Here is an 18,719-nt window from a genome sequence, read left to right on the forward strand (position 1 = left end):
GCAAAGAATGAAATTATCCTTCAGACATCTATCACTTTTTTAAGTGTATAAGGTGGAAGAAATGAAAAAAAGAATGAAAACAATTCATTTTATATTTAGAGTTTCACATAAGGAGGCCGGAGACTCTTTACCCAACTTTACATTGACTTTTACACAATGCCTTGAATAGGCTGTATTCTCTAAATGTTTGCAAAGTTCAATAATTTGCAGAGTTAAGATTTTAAAAAAATTAAATATTCCTGAAGAGAAGAAGGCAGTAGAGTAACATGCATGTCAATCCTAAGAAAAGCTAAAAGGTAGAGAACTGATGTCACGAGGCCTCTGGGTACTTCTAGCAGTGGAGACAGCTGAGTGGCACAACTGAAACATACCAGGCTCAAGTCAGGGTTCCTGGATATGAGTCTCAACCCTGCCCCACACTAGCTGTGTGTCCTGGAGAAGCCCTTTACCACTTGCATTATGGCTTTTTTAATAAAGGAATCGGTCTCTATGACCTTAATACCTACTCTATGGACCTATGAATGTTTGAACTTCCATTTCCTTGTGCTGTGTGCCCTGAAATCAATTAACTCCCCTGTGTTTCAGGTTCCTCATCTGTAAAATGGTGATGTTAACAGCTCCTGTACCTCACTTGTCTGCTGTGAGAATGAAATAATATAGGCAAAGTATAATACTGAAACAGTGCCTGGCATGTAGTAAGCATGCCAAAACTGTTAACTATTGTGCTTATCATAAAAATTGCAATTATTCTTTTTCATCCATCCAAAAGCTTCTCCAAAAGCTAATAATCCTTCAAAGAGCAGCTCTGATGTCTTCAATATTCTGACAGGAATTGCTACTATTTGCCTCCCTTGTTCTCCTATGATATAGTGGGGTTTTTTTTGTTTTTTGTTTTTTTAAGATTACCTATTTGAGAGAGCAACCAACAGAGAGAGAGAGAGAGAGAGAGAGAGCGAGCACGTGCACGTGGGGTAGGGGAGATTAAGAGAGGGAGGGAGAAACAATCCCAGACTGGCTCCACATCATCAGAGTAGAGCCCAATGTGTTCAAACCCACGAACCAAGAGACCATGGCCTGACCTGAAGTTGGATGTTTAACCAACTGAGCCACCCATGTGCCCCTCCTATGCTATTATCTTTTGATAGCTCCTGGATGCCTACACCATTTCAAAACAGGATAACCTCACAGCATCCTGCATCAAACCATGATGAAAGGCCATTTCTTCTTTGGAGTAGGGAGAAAAGGGAAGAGTGGCTAAAATAGGTCTAGCAGATTATCTTTTCAGTGAAAGTAAAAGGAGACTTAACCCAAGAGAAACCAAGCATTTTAAGAAAAACCAATTGATCATAAAGCCTAGCTAGCATTCATGACTCAGATAGGCAGGTCCGGTTACAAGATTGATAGAATGCCCATAAAAGTTGAAGCTGGATATATGCGGTTCATGACATTGTTCTCTTTGGACTTTATCAGTTGAAAATTTCTAAGGACCTGAATGTGAGACAGGAAACCATCAAAGCCCTAGAGGACAAAGCAAGAAAAGACTTCTCTGACCTCAGCCGCAGCAATTTCTTACTTGACACATCCCCAAAGGCAAGGGAATTAAAAGCAAAAATGAACTACTGGGACCTCATCAAGATAAAAAGTTTCTGCACAGCAAAGGAAACAATCAACAAAACTAAAAGGCAACCAACGGAATGGGAAAAAATATTTGCAAATGACATATCGGACAAAGGGCTAGTATCCAAAATCTATAAAGAGCTCACCAAACTCCACACCCGAGAAACAAATAATCCAGTGAAGAAATGGGCAGAAAACATGAATAGACACTTCTCTAAAGAAGACATCCAGATGGCCAACAGGCACATGAAAAGATGCTCAACGTCGTTCCTCATCAGGGAAATACAAATCAAAACCACACTCAGATACCACCTCACGCCAGTCAGAGTGGCTAAAATGAACAAATCAGGAGACTATAGATGCTGGCGAGGATGTGGAGAAACGGGAACCCTCTTGCACTATTGGTGGGAATGCAAACTGGTGCAGCCGCTCTGGAAAACAGTGTGGAGGTTCCTCAAAAAATTAAAAATAGGGGCGCCTGGGTAGCTCAGTCGGTTGAGCGGCCAACTTCGGCTCAGGTCATGATCTCGCAGTCCGTGGGTTCAAGCCCCGCGTCGGGCTCTGTGCTGACCGCTCGGAGCCTGGAGCCTGTTTCGGATTCTGTGTCTCCCTCTCTCTGACCCTCCCCTGTTCATGCTCTGTCTCTCCTTGTCTCAAAAATAAATAAAACGTTAAAAAAAATTAAAAAAAAAATTAAAAATAGACCTACCCTATGACCTAGCAGTAGAACTGCTAGGAATTTACCCAAGGGATACAGGAGTGCTGATGCATAGGGGCACTTGTATCCCAATGTTCATAGCAGCACTCTCAACAATAGCCAAATTGTGAAAAGAGCCTAAATGTCCATCAACTGATGAATGGATAAAGAAATTGTGGTTTATATACACAATGGAGTACTATATGGCAATGAGAAAGAATGAAATACGGCCCTTTGTAGCAACGTGGATGGAACTGGAGAGTGTGATGCTAAGTGAAATAAGCCATACAGAGAAAGACAGATACCATATGTTTTCACTCTTATGTGGATCCTGAGAAACTTAACAGAAACCCATGGAGGAGGGGGAAGAAAAAAAAAAAAAAGATTAGAGTGGGAGAGAGCCAAAGCACAAGAGACTCTTAAAAACTGAGAACTGAGGGTCGATGGGGGGTGGGAGGGAGGGGAGGGGAGGTGATGGGTATTGAAGAGGGCATCTTTTGGGATGAGCAATGGGTGTTGTATGGAAACCAATTTGACAATAAATTTCATATATTAAAAAATAAATAAATAAATGGAAAAAAAGAAAAAAATTTCTAATAATTTTTTAATCTATGAAATTTTTAAAAATCTAATGGTTGAAAATAAAATCTTATTCTCCATGATAGTGGGGTATGCATCGTGTAGATGACAGAAAGCTTCCTGGTTGAAGAGTAATCTATCAAATGCCTTTACTATGCTCCCCTATAACCATGTCAAGAACTTCATCTTCAATATCTTAAGAAATGTTATTTATTTAGGAAGGTTCTAACTACGAGCACAAAGGGAGCATCAAGTTTTTAGAATTACTTTATGTCCCCTTTTTACATTCCCTCAGGACTTGCCCCTATGGAAGGTAAAAAGGGAAAGCAATAGAGTCAAGGTAAAAACAAAAACAAAACCCCTTCATCTCCAAGTTACTCAGCTATCCTTTCCCTTAGAAAGTTCCTCAGCAAAATTCAAAATTTGTTTTTTATATTATGTATTCTTTTATAACAAGTCCAGAAATATCACTGTCTTCGGAATGCCCTCTGGGTTAGAACTATCTAAAAATAAAACATTATTTCAGGGACATGAGAAGAAACAATGCCCAATGAATATGACACCACAAGGGAAACTAGACCAAACAATGAATTATGGAATACACTTTTTTAAAAAATGTCCCTTTTTAGTCCACAGTGTTCATAATTAGGTAGGTCTGGGAACAATATTAAGTCTGGAGGAGAAGGTAAATAATGACTGAAGGTTAAAGGGGAAAACATCTAAAAAGGAGCACTATTACTCACTCAAGGGTCTATTCCTGTTTAACAATCCATGTGGTATGCATTGACAACTTCCTCACCTGCCTCAATCCAGTCATTCAACAGATTTACTGAACTCTCAGTATGTGTGAGGTGCTGGGGGCAGAGGGGAATGAGGAGTGAGAGACAGTGTCCATTGCCTTCACAATGTACAGGGTATGAAGGGATCACACAGAAAACAGCCAGGCCAGGCTAAGTGGTGGAACAGGGCATCAGAAGAGGGCTTCTAAAGCCAACCCTTGTGTGGGGGGTAAAACAGCCTGGTGGTTGGGAAGACCAGGCTCAGGGCCAGAGTTCCTGGGTTCAAATCCCACTGGCTCTGGGACCTTGATTGAGTTATTTGACCTGTGTCTCACTTTTCACTCTGTAAAACTGGTAAAAAGTAGTTACTGTTCCAAAGGGTATAGTGAGTATTAAAGGAATATTTTGTATAAAATATGTTAGAATTTTTGGCAAATAAATGATCACATAATGTCCAGACTGGGACATTTTGAGCATGAGAGTGATGTTAACAATTACACTGGAACAGAAAAGGTCAATTGGAACTACCCAAGGCAAAGAAGACACATGGTCACCCTACATGTGTTTATGGATGTTATTACTGAGGATGTGAGCTAGGTAAAGCAGGGAAAAGATGTTATAGCAAAAGGACAACACGCAGAAATATAGAAGGGCAAGAGACTATGTGATGAGTTATAGGAATTCAGGTTCCTTTGTCGCTCGCCCCCATAAAATAAGCTTCCTTTCTATCAGAGCATTCACTGTAGTTGGTAGTCAACTGTCAATGTGAATATCTGACTAACATTTATTTCTCCCATTAGGCTGCAGGCTTCAGAGAAGCCTGCCTTTGCTCAGCAAGCTTGGTTACAGGCACAAAGTGGACACTCGTATCTGTTGAATGGTTGCTGAAGGAACTTGACATGGCAGGGGAGAAAATACAAAGCAGACTGAAATGCTCATGAGGTATGCAGCTACTTATTTTCAAGAAAGAATCTTCCTCAAGGAGTGCAGTTAGCAGAGAGCTGCTAACTATGGATGTCTTTAGGATCTGCCTCAACTCTCAAGCTGAAGTTAGGGTGTTTAGGCAGCTCCCACCAATGACTGGGCAAGATTCACCATTTCTCAACAGCAGGGACTCATCTACAGGTAATTTTTGTACTTACTGGACTGGAAAAGACTGTCATTCACACAGCTTCACCAAAGTCTGAAGACCTTCCTGCTAAATCATGCTCCCTTCCTCCTTTCTTTGTCACAGGTGTCAGACCAGCATGACAACCTAAAGCTTCCCCTGCCTACTCCCATTCCCTTTGCCCAATAACCTTTCACAGGCATGAAATCTCTTGTTTCTAATTCCATACTGATGTCTACTTCCTGAAGCAAGCAACCAACTTTTTATTCTGGAGGTGATAAAGAAGTACTAAACACAGGGAAGTATTGAGAGGTCTACACTGCACACACACCAGTGTGGAAAATGTCTTGAAAGCATAGCATCAACACCTTCCAGTGAAACATCTATATGAGAAATGATGGTGGTATGGATGAAGGCATAGGAGACAAAGCCCAAACACATGCCAACCACACATCTTAGAACCATGCAAGGGAACTGTAATCATTCCCATTTGATAGCTGAGGAAATGAATAGAGGAGAGGCAGAGTAGCTTACCCAAGTCACCCATCTAGTCAGCTTTGAAGTCCATGGTCTTTTTATGAAACCACTTTGTCTCCCACAAAGAGGAACCCAGAGGAGAAGCTGTAAGAAGCTAATGAAGATGATAAATTCATAAATTTCACATATGATGAAACACCATTTAAAGTCTGCCTGGATACAAATATTTATATTCTCTTAAGCATTAGGTCCTAGTATTTGTACAAAATCTGAGAAAATACTGAAACATAATGTGCAGAGATTACAGTCCTTCATAATGTTAATTCTGAATTGTACAGACTTTCCTTTATATAACCAGTTTTTCAATCAGCATACACCACTGAGTGCCTACTATTTCTAGCTTCTGAGTATAAAAAATAATATATAAAATCTGTCCTTAAGGATCTTAAAATTCGATGGAGGAACCCAGCATATTTGTGAATAACCAAATATGTGGTCCTAAGAGACATGAACTAAGAGCTATGGGAAGATATACAAGACTAAAGAGCTCAGAGAAGAATTACATGCAGAAAGCATGTTTCAGTTGAGCCTTGAGGAAGCAGCAAGCATTAGATCAAACTTTCATTTCCTAAAGTCACTGTTAAGTACCAAAGCTGACCCACAAATGCCCTTGGAGGCATGTGCCTGGAGAGGCAAAGGCAAAGATGCAAATGAGTTGCTTAGTTTTGGCATCACAGTTCACATAAATCAGTTCCTAGTGGCCACTTCAAGTTAATCACAAATGAAAGAACCTAAAATTCACCATCCTTTTGCTTCAGATGCTTATTCTTACTTAATCTATACAAAGAATAAATATGAATGAGGGTAGGCAGCAGACAGCAGACACTATGCCACAATCTTCTATAGGTGGTTACCATAGCTCTCTGGAACATGATCAAATAGTCTCCACTTTGGAGAGTCCACTTTTCCCACCAGGACATTTTCTTGACCTGAAGAAAAACTTAAGCAGCTCACTTTAGCTCTATGTTATCAACCAATTTCTTTGTACAAGATGACAACAGGTAGAATATGTGGTGAGAGTCCACTTGTCCAGGTTATTCATGACCTTGGCATGCAGCAAGAAAACACTGCAAAACTTAGGTCTCACATGCCATGCACTGGGGTGAGGTCTGTAGTCTTCTAGAGAAGCACCTCAGCCTGTACTCAGAGGCTTCTCTATGCCTCTACTGAAGTTCTGCCTTTAAGAGAAGGTACACCCACACCTCTGTCCCAACACATGAGCAAGACACCAATTGTGGACAAGTACTCTTCTCTACTTTCAAGCTTTATGCCTAACCCATCTGACATTTATTTCAGAAGGATACGTTCCTGAGGCCCTTCTCATCTTAGAAAGACTATGAGCCCTTCTGATCTGTTGTTCCTTATCTGCAACACAGAGTTAATGTTGAGTATCTCTAATAATCCCCAAAGAATCATGGAGGGGATTGGACAACTCTACTTTTTGAAAGACCATTCTTGGGACACAGTCCTAGGTAAATGCAGTATACAGTACATATTTTATCTTACCTGACCAGGTGTAAAAGCCCCTTCTCTACACACAGGGAACAAACCCAGGGGGATAATTGGTAAAATGCAGCTACCAACGATCTCTTTCCCTTAGGTCTCTTTGCCCATCTTCTAGGATCTAATTACATACCAATTAGATGGCCCCTCATAATTTTGAGCAGAGAGCTATGCACAATGTAAGATTTCAACATCTATTTGTTGAATAAGTGAGTAGCTTTTTGGGTAACTACATGTTCCTTCTCCTTTTTTTTTTTTTTACAAGACCCAAGAGTAATAAAATACACAGAGGGGTGTGTGTGTATATGTGTGTGTATGAAGAAGGGAAACATTTCACATTTGGTAAATGAATACTTTAGTCTTATTTAGTGCAATTATTCTGGCTGAATAAATTCTAATCTTAAAACTCCTCTAGTTTAACATCTCAACTTTCTAATTACTTCCTAAGTCACATTTATGTTTCAGTTGATTATTCACTTAAATTACTGAATCACCATCAATAATTAAAAATTGTAAATATCACTAATTCCATGGCTCATCACAGGGTGGCAGTCTTATAACTACAGCTTCAATTTTTCTTGGGTTTCTCCAACTCTTGCTTAATCTAACCCCACACATTCAGCTCAGCAATTCAAAAAAGATTTGCAGAACATCATTTGCCATGAGGGGTTCAGACACTGGCCTGTTTGGGGTAACCTGTGTTTTTTTATACTTAGGAGATGGGAAGAAGGCTGGAGCTGTCCTTTAGGTGATAGTAACAGACTGGATATCCCAAAGGGTTGAGAAGGAGGTACGTGTCCTGCTATCCACAAAAAGTGACTTAGGGGCACATATGTGAGTGGCAGAATAAAGACCTGAAACATGTACACATATGAGCATCTCCAAACTCGACCCCTTTCAGCTAAGGAATGCCAACGAAACTGCTTTGCCTCCTACCCTCGCCCACTTCTGCTTTATTCAGTTTAGGGAACTCTTTTTCCTCAAGGAGGACTTGAGCTTGTCTTAGAAGACCCGCTAAAGAAAGCTAGCAGCATCCAGGGTGATTCATTTGAATGCCCCTATGGCTACCCTGGGAGGACACACACCACACTTGCATCCTGGGAACAGAGGCAACACTGAGTCAGTCTGGGAACAAGACCTCAGGGAACCCTGGCCAGATTCCTGTTCATCCCTTACACACAAGATAAGGAGTAGAGATTTTCCTTGAGTGGGCTCTCTCTCCTGTAATTCTAAGCAGCAGGCAGACAAAGCTGGCTTTAATAAGCAGGAATTTGCCTAGCCACCAGAAGACTGAAAGAGGAGGGGTATTTGAGGGAAAAAGAAGTTGACATATTTTTATTTCTGCCTTATCATTTTGAGAACTTTGGAGGCTGCCTCCAGAGAGGAAATGTGACCAAAACATCCTTCTTGGAGACAGAGTTTGCATTTTTCTTCAGAATTTCACAAGACCCATCAATCACCCCAAAGAATAACTCTGTAGAATAGAGCATCAATTTCCAGCTGCACAGCTCATGGGAATCTTGATTTGGGGGCCCATGCTGTCTTGTACTGTGCTTTCAGTACACCCCAGTATGCCTTGCCCCCTGCTGTCCAGCACTTCCTCTGGACAACAGCCCTCCCTCATGTGGCTGGATCTTCACAAACGCCACTGCAATCACTAAAAGAAAAGGAAAAAAGGAAGAGAAACACAAAGCACACTTAAATAGGCACTTACTAACCAGCCACCAACCTGCATGCCCCCTGCTTCATCCCAGCAGCTGGTCATCCACTTGTTTATTTCTCTTGCCTCTTACCCAAGTCTTTGGCCCAACCAGCCTGAGAATGAGAAACCACAGGAGCTCAGCCGCCTGTTCTGATCTGTATGTCATAGATCTGCCTCATGGGCTTTAGCATGACGACTTGATATATAGAACCAAGGCAGGGCACCAGCCTGCTCAGCTCTGAATGTGGTCATTCCTTACTTTGGTGTAGCAACCTGATTCTAATTTCTTGGCCTTGCCCTTGATTTCACTTCCTTCCATTGGCTTCACCCTAGATTTGGATTTGTTTCTGACTTAAACCCTATTCCAGTTAGCCTTAGAAAAGTGGTGTAACATCAAGAAGCTAAGCCCCTTCTTTTCATAGAGATCAGGCAATTTGGGCTCCACCCTCTGTCAAGGCTCTCCTATATTTCAAGCTGGAAAACTGTCTTTGGCCTTGAGCCAGATGAAGATGGAATAGAATATCAAAAAGGTAAGCAGCTCTAAAATTCTGATTCTATATACTAGAAAAACTCCAAGGGGACAATTTAAAGTGGAAGACTATAAGAGAAACTAAGGGCAGAGTAGCTTAATTTTCAGTACACATTCTGCTGATACAGTCTTTCCGTTCCTTTGACCTCCTTTTCCTTTATGTTCTGCCTGTCCTTGGCACTCTGATCCCAATATTTAGCATTTTGTTACAGAAAGAAGCAATAAGCTACTCAGAACCATAGGTCCATTCTCACCTTCTAGGAGACCTCAAGGAAGCCTCTCTCCCAATCTATAATCCAATCTCTTTGTATGCATGAGGATGGCAGTCACGTCCTTGACTCCTCAAAGTGTAAAAAGAACACTAAACGGAAATGATATACACATAAAGGATTATTACTACTACTATTTGCACCACTTCCTGCCTTTATGGAAAAGCTATATTTCCTTTTAGTCTTTGTAAATCTACCAGTGCCTTAACTCTTCCCTCTGCTTCCCATCATTAGGAATTACTTTCATCCTTCACTGATTATTCTGTGTCTTAACCTTTAACTCTGGCCTTTCAGCTTAATTCATAAATGACTGAGTTTCCTAGACTCAAAAATTGGGAACCTCAGGGTGAGAAGCTACAAAATAAGGGAAGTTCAGGGATGCTGAGACCAGAACTGCCAGATTTCAATACTTGTCTGACAGAGAAATGGTCAATATAAAGACCTATAACCTGCTCCTTAAACTCCTTGTCCAGCCACTGAATTTCCCCTCATACATACCATGCTTTTTCCTTCTCCTTTGGCCCATAATTTCCAGCAACTGCCATCGCTGATCTCAAAAACCAAGAGGGAACAATTCAGAAAGCCACTGTTTTCAGGGGACCTGACTGAAAGATAAAGTGGATAAGGTATCCTTAAAATTTGTGTATTGTAGGGAGGGCAAAAAAGTAAAGTTGAGACAAGAAGTCAATGGGGCCTCTGCAGTAGTGAAATGAAGGGTTGATGCTCTAGGTTGTTTCTTTTTGGTTTCTTATTTCATTATCTTTGACCACTTTGTTCATTCTTCTACAGACATGAACCTCAAAAGTTGACCTTCTCTTCCTCCATTCCTTCCCCCACCATACTGAGAGACCTCATTCAACTATTAGTCACTGTTACTTTACAGAGTGTATCAGAGCCCCCTTCCCCTGTGGGTGGGATAGAAGTTGCAAACTACTGAATCAGACCATCTACAGAACTTTAGTAGGACATGTTGTATAAGTGTCTATTACACTTTTCAGTATTTTCCCTGCCTCACATTTTCTAAAGAAATTAAAAGCTGGGCTGCTAGACTCTAAGTCCTCTGGGGCTGACACTATGACTTTTGGCTTAATCTTACAGGGAACATTTTATATACCACATGGTCAAGTACATGTATTAAAAAATATATGTGTTTTATTATATATATTGTATTTAAAAGTACATGTATTAAAAAATCTACCTTATATACTCTGTCTGTTCTCTTCCCTCTCCAAATCTCAATGAGTCTCCCTTTTTCTTTATGCTTACATCACCCCAAACTATATACCTTTCTGGATCATCTTCTTCTGTTAGGTCTTGAGGTCTCCAGATACCACCTGACCCCTTTCCTAGCAACCTGTGTCATGATTCCTTACTCTTTCAGACTCTTTAACTTGCTTTACCTTGAATTTTGGTTTTTAAATTTTTTTAATGTTTATTTTTGAGAGACAGACAGAGTTAGAGCGGGGGAGGGGCAGAGAGAGAGGGACACACAAAATCTGAAGTGGGCTCCAGGCTCTGAGCTGTTAGCACAGAGCCCAACATAGGGCTTGAACTCACGAACAGCGAGATCATGACCTGAGCCAAAATCGGACTCTTAACTAACTGAGCCACCAGGTGCCCCTGAATGTTGGTTTTTAAAGGTACATTATTCCCATATGGCTTTGTGCCTTTGTTCTCACCCTTTGAACCATCTGTTACTTCCTCTGTGACTCCTTTGTGCTGGTACAAAGCAGGAGAAAACTCCTCATTTCTCACAACAATGAAACATAGGGTGGACTAGATAATGCCCTGTCTTTCCCACTACAAAGGATAAGGTACAAGAGAGGGAGAATTATGGCCAGAGGAGAAATCAAAACTATGGGGATGCATTAGACACAAGGAGTGATGAAGGAGATAATGAAAATAGAAGAACTGTGATGAGGTGGACTCTGAGGGTTAATATTACTACTCAATAAGGGCACTTTTAACTTGCTAGAAACAACTGAAACACAGCAAGCAAAAAATAGTGCAATTTCAGTGTACACATACAAACCTGGAAAAAATTAAAAGTTGGGTCATGCCAAGTGTTAGTAGGGACTCAGGAAAACAGGAACTCCCTAAGACATGCTGCTGGAGGGACAGTCGGATACAGACATTCTGAAGAGCAAAGGCTACTTGGTAAAATTAAGTATGACCTAGCATATCCATCTTGTGTATAAATCCTAAAGGAATGCTCATACACAGTCAAAAGAGGCTGTCAATGGCAGTACCGTTTGTGGGGAGGAAGAGCTGAAGGGAATCTAAGCCAAGTGTTCCTGGCTGGATAGATGAGTAAAATGTGGTAGATGTGCCGTGAAGAAGCCCACCAAAGAGAAGCAGCAGGTTAGATGTACATAGAGCAACATGGACCGATCTTAAAAAATGAAAGGCTTAAGTAGTAAGAAAAAAAGACATCAAGTATGTTCTGTTATAATACATGAATACAAAGTATGAATTTTACAATGTACTGAAATTAAAAAGAAAGATATACACAAAATGATTGCCTATGGGGAGAGATGAATCAGAATGACATATGGGGGGGGGATAAAAGAAATAAACATATACATAAATGTCAAGAGGGGGCCTTGTACAACCAATGCTCATAATGTGCCATGAACCAAAGATAAGATTAACTTCACTCCCTGTACTTGTGACTTAAAAAAATTCCCAGAACTTTGGAAGACAGGTACACAGAATTTTAAACTCCAATTGTGTCATTTTTTAATCAACTGGGCTTTGTCAGATGTCTTTCTCGTGATTATGATGGGGTTACAGGATTTGGGGAGGAGAGCACAGAAGTTTTATTTCCATTACATCATTTCAAGGGATATCCTATCAACATGACCCATCACTGTTGATGCTGACTTGAGCACTTGGCTGAGATAATGTGTGTCAGATTTCTCCCGAAAAAAAATTCATTACCTCCTGATATCCACACTGTCATCTTTGGAAGAAGTCATTTGCAGCCGACACTTCTTGGTGGGGGGGAGGGGGGGGGTTATGTTCCATCCCCTTGAGGGTGGCATATCTGCATACATTAATTGGAATTCTTCAGCATGGGAGATTTGTCTCTTTTCCCACATTTATTTATTCAATCATCTATGTCAGTAAGAACTCGTGGATCTTTATTTTTCTTCTTTTTTTACTTTGGGTTATAATCCAATACGAGGCTATTTATTTTGTTGCTCAGACTGATCCACCTATGGTGTTGGGAGCTCGTTCTGTCACTCCAGGGTCCCTTTGTCATCATTGTTGGAATCCTTTTTTTTTTTTTTTTTTTTTTTTTTGAGCTCTGCATTTAATGATCATTCCCTGTGTTCTAGAGGGACAACCCTGTGCCTCACCCACACTGTTGCTGTGGCTTCTGAGTCCCTTAATGCCTTGAGCCTGACCTCCTAAAGGAGGTGCTTGCCTCCACAAAGCTACTGGTGAGGAGACTTACCCCAGGGAAGAACCACCAAGAGGAGAGAGGTGCCAGGAGCAGGAGGGGCAGATCCAGGAGAGAGAGAGAGAGAGAGAGAGAGAGAGAGAGAGAGAGAGAGAGAGAGAGAGAGGCAGGCAGAAGAAATCCTGGGTCCTGTGGTAGCTGGATCTCAGACTGTTCAATTATTGACCTAAGACATTTTCTTTTTAAGGTAATTTCAGTTTCTGTTACTCGCAACAAACAATTTACGAGATAGGTCTCCATTATGCTTTATGTTTTAATCTACTCGGGCTGCCATAATGAAATACTACAGACTGGATGACTTCAACAACAGAGTTTGATTTTTTCACAGTTCTGGACGCTGGAAGTCTGAGATTAAGGTGCTGTCAGGGAGGGCTTTCAGAGAGAATTCTCTTCCAAGCTTGCAGATACAGTCCTCTTGCTGTGTCCTCACCTTCCTCTGCATGTATGTGGAAAAAGATCTCTACTGTCTCTTCCTTTTTAAATTTTTATTATTATTATTTATTTAAATTAGACTTTAAAACAAAGACTGTAACCACAGACAAAAAAGAATACCACTACAAAAAAGAACAGTCCAACAAGAAATATAATAATTGTAACTATTTATGCACCCAACATGTAAGCACCCAAACACATAAAGCGCCTATTAGCAAACATAAAGGAAGTAACTGATAACACAATAAAAGTAGAAGACTTCAACACCCCACTCATCAATGGATAGATCATTCAAACAGAAAATCAACAAATAGTGGCTTTGAATGACACATTAGACCAGATGGAGCTAATAGATGTACTCCTAACATTCCATTCTAAAACAGCAGAATACATATTCTTTTCAGGTGCACATGGAACATCTAGAATAGATCCATGTTAGGCCACAAAACATGTCTTAACAAATTCAAAAAGACTGAAGTCATACCACACATTTTTTCCAACCACAATGCTATGTAACTTGAAATTATCCACAAGAAAAACTCTAGAAAACAACACAAATACATGGAGGTTAAATAACATGTTACTAAACAATGAATGGGTCAACCAAGAAATCAAAAAAGAAGTTTAAAAAAACATATAGAGAAATGAAAATGAAAACACAATGGTCCAAAATCTAGGGGATACAGCAAAAGCACTTTTAAGAGGGTAGTTTATAGCCATGCAGTCCTAATTAAGAAGTAAGAAATATCTCAAGTAAACAACCTAACCTTACACCTAAAGGAGTTAGAAAAAGAACAAACTAAACCCAAAACCAGTAGAATAAATAACAAAGATGAGAACAGAAACAAACAAAACAGAAACTAATAGAACAGATCAATGAAACCAGGAGCTGGTTCTTTGAAAAGATCAACAAAACTGATAAACCCCTAGCCAGATTCATCAAAAAAAAAAAAAAAAAAAAAAAAAAAAAGCATTCAAATAAAATCACAAATCAAAGGTGAAATAACCACCAACAGAAATACAAACTATTGTAAGAGAATATTATGAAAAATTATATGCCAACAAATTGGACAACCCAGAAGAAATGGATAAATTGCTAGAAACATATAACCTTACCAAAATTTGAACAGACCAATTACCACCAAGGAAATTGAATCAATATCCAAAAACTCCCCACAAAAGTCCAAGACCAGATGGCTTCACAGATGACTTCTCAAACTATTTCAAAGGATAGAAGAGGAAGAAAAGCTTCTAAATTCATTCACTGAAGCCAGCATTACCCTGCATACCAAAACCAGATAAAGACTTAAAAAAAGGAACTAAAGGCCAGTATTTCTGATGAACACAGATAAACAAATTCCTCAACAAAATGTTAGCAAACTAAATCCAACAATACATTAAAAAAAATATTCACCACAATCAAGTGGGACTTATTCCTGGGATGTAAGAATGGTTCAGTATTTGCATATCAATGTAATACATCACAACAAGAAAAGGATAAAAATCTTATGATCATTTCAATAAATGCAGGAAAAGCATATGACAAAGTACAACATTCATTCTTAAAAACACTCAACAAAGTTAGTTTAGAGGGAACATACCTCAACATGATGAAGGCCATATATGAAAAAACCCAAAGCTGACATACTCATTGGTGAAAAACTGAGAGCTCTTCCCCTAAGATCAGGAACAAGACAAGAATGTCCTCTGCCACCACTTTCACTCAACACAGTACTGAAAGTTGTAGCTACAGCAATCATTCCAAAAAGAAATAAAAGTTGGGGCACCTTGGTGGCTCAGTCAGTTAAGCTTCCAACTCTTGGTTTTGGCTCAAGTCATGATCTCATGGTTTGTGGGATTAAGCCCTGCATTGGGCTTCTGCTAACAGCACAGAGCCTGCTTAGGATTTTCTCCTCCTCTCTCTCTGCCCCTCCCCCACTCACACAAGCACTCTCTCTCAAAAAAAAAAAAAAAAAAAGAAAAGAAAAGAACAGAAAAAAAAGAAAAGGCATCCAAATCAGTAAGGAAGAAATAAAACTTTCACTACTTGCAGATGACAGGATACTATATATAGAAAACTCTAAAGACTACACCAAAAATTACTGGAACTGATAAATGGATTCAGCGAAGTCACAGGTTAGAAAATCAATATAGAGAAATCTGTATTTCTATCCACTAATTCTATACATTAATAATGTATATATTGGGGCAGCTGGGTGGCTCAGTTAGTTAAGTATCCAACTCTTGGTCTCAGCTCAAGTCTTGATCTCAGGGTTGTGAGTTCAAGCCCCATACTGGGATCCATGCTGGGCATGGAGCTTACTAAAAAATATATAAAAATAAACATATATACTAATTTTATATATTAATAAAGTATACACTATAATGAAGCAGCAGAAAGAAATTAAGAAAGCAATCCCATTTACAATTGCACCAAAAATAATAAAATACCTAAGAATAAGCTTAATAAAAGAGGTAAAAGACCTGTGTTCTTAAAATTATAAAACATTGATAAAAGAAATTGAAGATGACACAAAAAAATGGAAAGTGATTCCATGCTTATGGGTTGAAAGAATATTGGCAAAATGTCTACATTACCTAAAGCAATCTACATATTTAGTATGCCATCTCTATCAAAATACCAACAGCATTTTACGGGGCGCCTGGGTGGCTCAGTCGGTTGGGTACCTGACTTCGGCTCAGGTCATGATCTCACAGTTTGTGGGTTCAAGCCCTGCATCAGTCTCTGTGCTGACAGCTTGGAGCCTGGAGCCTGCTTCAGATTCTGTGTCTCCCTCCCTCTCTGCCCCTCCCCTGCTCATGCTCTTTCTCTCTCTCTCAAGAATACACATTTTTAAAAAAAATACCAACAGCATCTTAGAGAACTAGAACAAACAATCCTAAAGTTATTATGAAGCCACAAAAGACCCCAAATAGCCAAAGCAATCTTGAAAAAGAAGAAAACTGGAGGTATCACAATTCTAGACTTCCAGTTATTTTACAAAGCTGCAGTAATCAAAATAATATGGTACTGGCACAAAAATAGATACACAGATTAATAGAACAGAGAGCCCAGAAATTAACCCACAATTATATGGTCAATTAACCTGACAAAGGAGACAAGAATATGCAATGGGAAAAAAGTCTCTTCAACAAATGGTGCTGGTAAAACTGGATAGCTACATACAACATAATGAAATTAAACCACTTTCTTACACCATACACAAAAATAAATTCAAAATGGATTAAAGATCTAAATGGGACCCGAAGCCATAAAAACCCTAGAAGAGAGCACAGGCAGTAATCTCTCTGACATTAACTATAACATCTTTCTGGATTTATCTCCTGAGGCAAAGGAAACAAAAGCAAAAACAAACTATTGGCATGACAAAAGCTTTTGCACAGCAAAAAACACAAAACAAAAAACAATCATTAGAATAAAAAGGCAACCTAATGAATGGGAGAAGGTATTTGCAAATGACAGATGCAATAATGGTTCAATATCCAAAATATATAAAGAACTCAAAGAACTCAACACCAAAAAAAAAAAAAAATCCAATTAAAAAATGGGCAAAAGACATGAACAGGCATTTCTCCAATGATGGCCTACAAGTGGCCAACAGACACATGAAAAGATGTTCAACATCACTCATCATCAAGGAAATGCAAATCAAAACCACAATGAGATATCACCCCACACACACCTCCATCAGAATGGCTAAAATGAACAACACAAGAAATAACAGGTGTTGGCAAGGATGTGGAGAAAAAGGAATCCTCTCCCACTACTGCTGGTAACACAAACTAGTATACATCTGTGGAAAACAGTATGAAGGTTCCTCAAAAAGTTAAAAAATGAACTATCTTATGATCCAGCAATCACATCACTGGGTATTTACCGAAAGAATATAAGAATGCTAACTGAAAGGGATACTTGCACTCCTATGTTTAGAGAAGCATTATTTATAATAGCCAAGACATGGAAGCAGCCCAAGTATCCATCAACTGATGATTGGATGAAGAAGATAGGATATATAAATACAATAGAGCATTATTCAGCCATAAAGAAGAATGAAGTCTTGTCATTTGCAATGACATGGATGGAGCTAGAGACTATAATGCTAAGCAAAATAAGTCAAAGACAAATACCATATAATTTCACTTATATGTGGAATTTAACAGAACAAACAAGCATAGAGAAAAAAGGAGATAAACCAAGAAACAGACTCTTAACTATAGAGAAATGAAGGTTACCAGAGGGCTTGGGGGGGGGGGGTGAAATTAACAGGGGATGGGGACTAAGGAATGCACTTGTTGTGATGAGCACAGGGTGATGTATAGAAGATTGGAATCACTATATTACACACCTAAAACTAATACAACACTGTATGTTAACTAATTGGAATTTAAAACTAAAAAAAAGTGATATTAGCCTTAATTTGATATTTTGCTGATGTGTTTTTAAACACTGGTTTATTTACTCCCTTGAAAACTCTTAAATAGCTTCTGGTTTCTGGTCAGCACGTAACGAGGTTGGAAGTCATCATTCCCCTCCTCTCAAGAGAAAAGCTGAACAAACTAAAAATCAACATCTCTTCTTAGATCCATCAGAGAACTGAGGTCACAGGGCAAGCCACCATCCCCAAAATTAGAGATGGTCAGGTAGATACATAGAAGTCTAACTTACTAGAGCAGGCACCTGTAAGCCGAGACCTCCGGGGGAACCAGTACCAAGGTAAGCAAACCGAAACTATAATTGATGAATTGTTAGGGGCTCAGTGTCAACAAATCTGAGTTAAAATCTTCATGGGTGGGATTGCAGGAGTGAATGTCTTGAGGAGGGGGAGACAGCACACTTTTAAGTGTTTTACCTACCAGCATTTCTCACAGTGAGGATCAGAGAAAAATTCCCTCCTGCTTCCTGCTGGAGGAGAGGGAAAGTAGCCATTTTGATGTACACCCAAAAATCCAATTCTCCTTAGTAAGGTCTGCCCTCAAGGGAAACTATTTACCAGAGCCTGACATGGGGCAAGGGAAACACCTAATTCCAGCCCACTACAGCCTTCAACTTACAGGAAGGGAAATACCTAAATTCAGCTCCCTTTCACCTTCCTGTCACACCTAAGTGAAGGAGGAAAGGATATGAAAAGCACTGGCTCACTAAAAGACTAAGACCTAATTACAAGACTAGAGAAGGCTTCCCCCAACTCTTACCTTCCCACATCCATTGGGCTTCTGTTTAATAACAGGGGATTACAACCAGAAGAATTGCATGTCTCAGACCTTATTTAAGAAGCAGTCTCTAAGGAAACTCAGACACAAGAGGAGCAACAAAAACACAACAAAAGACAGAACAGAATATTCAAGAACTGTGGGACAATTACAAAAGGTATTACATACTCATGATGGGAATAATCAGAAGAAGAAAAGGGAAGAAATATTTAAAGCCATAATGAGTGAAAATTTCCCTAAATTAATGAGAGATACCAAATCACAGAACC

At 39.5% G+C, this 18,719-nt stretch overlaps 1 protein-coding gene across 8 annotated transcripts in view; it reads right to left on the minus strand.

Moving 5' to 3' along the window:
• The window catches only part of TMEM108 (transmembrane protein 108), a 359,971-nt gene that overhangs the window by 307,689 nt on the left and 33,563 nt on the right, over positions 1 to 18,719 (minus strand). For 5 of the 8 annotated variants that reach the window (XM_042956436.1, XM_042956435.1, XM_042956438.1 and 2 more), the window contains 3 exons: positions 9,819 to 9,925; positions 9,306 to 9,412; positions 8,550 to 8,635 (listed from right to left, as the gene is read on the minus strand). The exons of 2 other annotated variants lie outside the window; for them this stretch is intronic. The gene's annotated coding sequence lies outside the window, so the exon portion shown is untranslated. The remainder of the gene's footprint in view (positions 1 to 8,549; positions 8,636 to 9,305; positions 9,413 to 9,818; positions 9,926 to 18,719) is intronic. One more of the 8 variants, XM_042956437.1, reaches the window with a different exon arrangement.

Source organism: Panthera tigris, chromosome C2 (genome assembly GCF_018350195.1).
Source record: "Panthera tigris isolate Pti1 chromosome C2, P.tigris_Pti1_mat1.1, whole genome shotgun sequence".
Classification (NCBI taxonomy): Eukaryota; Metazoa; Chordata; class Mammalia; order Carnivora; family Felidae; genus Panthera; species Panthera tigris.